At 36.8% G+C, this 3,757-nt stretch overlaps 1 pseudogene; it reads right to left on the bottom strand.

Moving 5' to 3' along the window:
* Positions 1-2,283: 2,283 nt before the first annotated feature.
* LOC121451845 lies at positions 2,284-3,226 on the bottom strand (annotated as a pseudogene).
* Between the last annotated feature and the right edge of the window lie 531 nt (positions 3,227-3,757).

Below are 3,757 nucleotides of genomic sequence, written 5' to 3'. Positions count from 1 at the left end.
TCTGGGAGCTGTACAGTCATCATGCTACAACTTCCCAGAGAGGCCATGCACAGTATTCTGAGTGGCAGTAATGGCACAGACTGTGTAATGACTACTTCTACAATATCAAAGCTCTCATGGATGACCTTGCCCAGTGATTCTAGTAGAAGGTGGTACAGGAAGCATTGCTGACTGTTCGAGTGGCTGCTTATTAATCTTGTTGTTCACACCATCACAAACATAGATGCTTCAACATAAGCATCAGAGATGAAGATCCTTTGGGTTTCAAGTGTGCCTGGTTTTCTCCATGGTAGTGAAGACACATGAGGTTCTACAACATATTTGGCATGAGGTTCACCCCATTTGATGTTGGTGTGATGTTACAAGCCTCTAGTTAAAGCCAAGTTTTCCATTATCAGGCTTGATTATGATGTGGAACGTGACATGGTAGAGTCATTCAGGAATATGTAGAAATTGTAGTTGAGGTCAATAAATGTGCACTGATAGCAAAAATATCCAGTTGGCCAGAGCTAAATGCAACCCTGGCCCCTTCACCATCAGGCATCAGGGACTAGTTTGGAACTAGATAAGAAGATGATGCTGGCTCTGGAATGAGAATATGCACAGTACCTGCTCTTTTCAGCTGACTAGTTTTCATGGTTTCAAAATGTGTGATTTGCAGGATGTTGGCTAGAAAACTCATTGAAAGCCTAACTCAAGCACAGACCATGCCTTATACAATAATTTCCTTCCAGGCTGGATATTCCCATGGATGCAATGGTGGCAAGGACATTGAACATACTAACCAAACACTGTGATTTGATTTGGTGCATGCTTCATGAGGAATATCATACATCTGGTACAATGTGCCTTTTCAAATGATTAATTTGAGGGAAGACATAGCTTGAAGGTCAACAAAATACCACTGCTTCTCTAAAAAAATATGTGATCAAGTTGTCTTCTAATTGTTTATCGTCCTATCCATAGACTAGTGCTGTATCAGCCTAAGACAAATAAGTTATTTTTTCAGAGTTTTATAGTTATTGCAGAGATGACTTGCTGTTTTAACTGTTTCAGGTTATGATGATGACTGCAATAGAACACTTAGACCACACCTTTTGTTCTGTGCTTGTGCCTCACATTCACTTTCTCCACCTAAACACACATTTTAATAAATTAATGAATAAAAAATGAAAAGACCCTAGACATTCAGAATACCTTTAAGAAATTAAAAACATCTAATAATATTATCACTATTATAATAAATAGAAATGCTTCACACTTTAGCACCACTAATTTTTAGCAGATAAATTTAATTTTTTAAATGGGCCATTTTCTACTTTTACAGTACTAAGTTAAATCTTTTAGGAATTTTTAAATCATTATTAATATAAAATATATACTTTCAGTGCTGGATAATGATTTGGCAGTTAAGAGTACTGCCTGTTCCCAAAGACAACTTGGGTTCAATTCCCAGCACCCTCATAGCAGCCTACAATTGTCTGTAACTCCGAGATCTGATATGCTCACATAGTCATACATGCAAGAAAAATAGCAATGCACATAAAATAAAAGAAAAGAACTGTTTCTCAAAAAATTATATTTCATAATTCATTAAATTTTAATCATGATACATCCTCTATCATGTAGAGATTTTCTTAAAAATCAACATTCTCCTTCCTGGAGGGAAGACAGATGCTATAATGCTCAGGAAGTTCACAAAGCTCATTGTCTTCACAAGGCACTGCCTGAGAACACATCAACAGTATACAAAGCCAGGAGAAAAACACTAAAGCTGACTGCAAGCTAGACAAGAAACTTCACTGAGGGAGCTTAGATACTCAGCATGCATATGTCTATGGATTTTCAGTGAACATGACTAACATATCTCCTACCCACCACAGACAATAATAAAGTGTAACACAAAGGAAATAACAAATTGTGCAAAGGTAAAATATTCTCCCCATAATTTAAAGATTTCCATTATCAAAAAAAGTACTAAGGATTCCTTTTCTTAGATGATGTAAAATGTAAAAAAAATCAGACGAGGCTCTTAATCTGATATATGCAAGGGACATGCCATCATGTAAAACACATTGAATATAAGGATATCTCATATCAACATAGTACATACAGAGCAATTTGCATGAAGGAAAAATTGCTATTGCAGTATAAATTCTATCAGTGGTATGGCAGGACAATGAATAGAAAATAATAGAATATATGTAATGTAAAAGAAAATAAAAAGGAGAAAGACACATCAAACTGGAATGGATAAGACTAAAGGACGTATCAATTGATAAATTAGCTTGTGAGTCTCTTCCAGGTTTTCTTCACAGCAAGTTTGACATCCTTGTTTCTGAGACTGTAAATGAAGGGATTTAACATGGGCACCAAAAAAGTGTAAAATACAGAGAAAAATTTTCCTTGGCCAACAGTCTCAGCAGATGATGGCTTGACATAAGCAAGCAGCCCAGATCCATAGAAGAGACTGACAGTTATGATGTGAGAGCCACAAGTGCCTAAGGCTTTGGACCAACCCTTACCTGATGACATATGAATGATATTGAAAAGGATCAAAGCATATGAGACTAAGATAATGAGGCTACACAAAATGATAGCTGTGCCCACCACAGGAGTACTCACAAGTTCATTGATATAAGTGTTACTGCAGGAGATCCGAAGAACAGGGAAGATGTCACACATGTAATGATTAATGATGTTGTTATTACAAAAGCTGAGCCTAAGCATTAAGCCTGTGAGGACCACGGCACTAGAACACCCTACCAAATATGAACCAAACATCAGCAGACAACAGATTCTAGGTAACATGATAGCTTTGTACAATAAAGGCTTACAGATGGCCACATAACGATCATAGGCCATGACTGTCAGCACGTAGCTCTCAGAATGAGCAAAAGAGCAGAAGAAAAAATAGCTGAGTCATGCATCCAGTGAAAGGGATGATATTCTTCTCTGAAACAAAACTCACTAGCATCTTGGGAGTAAAAACAAACGAATAACAAAAATCAATGAATGACAGATTGAAAAGGAAGAAGTACATGGGAGTGTGAAGATGTGAATTCAGGAAAATAAGACTCATCAAACTCAAATTACCCACCACTATGGCTGTATAGTTCACAAAGAACAGGAAAAACAGGGGCAACTGGAGCGCGGGTTGGTCTGTTAGCCCCATAAGGATAAACTCAGACACTGAGGAGTCATTTTCTATAGCCATTTCCTTCATGGGTGGCATCTGCAAGAATAGAAGATGACACTATCAACTATTTAATATTTGACTTCAGAGTGATAACCAGAAATTATTGGTTTATAAGGTTGGGTTGAGGGAACATATAACAAGCCATACAAATATCCCTAACTACTCATGTTGATTTATGAAGAGCACCTACTTCTTCTTTATCATATCAGAGTAAGTGTATCTGTCTGGAAAGCATACAGCCAAATCTCCAACTTCTAATCAAATTCCATTTCTTTCTTTAGTCTTTAAAAACAACTAAAACTGCAAAAGATCAATACATAAAAACTTTCATACAGTAGTCATAATTTGTATACCTTTGCAATTTAAGATACATACTCAACACAAAGATTATTTTGGGCTTACCTTCATTCACCTGGAGCCTGCTTTTCTTTGGGGCTCTTCGACCTTTCCTTCTTTCAGTAAAGAGAGGGCCAAGTACCCAATAATAAAGATACAGACATCAGCACAAGTGTGTTTATGAACTCCTACAGGAGTCACACAGGAAATTTTTGAGAATTT

This window comes from Microtus oregoni, unplaced genomic scaffold (assembly GCF_018167655.1).
Source record: "Microtus oregoni isolate MIOR12 unplaced genomic scaffold, Mior012 000008F_ref0000371, whole genome shotgun sequence".
Lineage (NCBI taxonomy): Eukaryota > Metazoa > Chordata > Mammalia > Rodentia > Cricetidae > Microtus > Microtus oregoni.
Note: the sequence above shows the minus strand (reverse complement) of the source record. Positions and strands in the feature narration are given on the sequence as shown.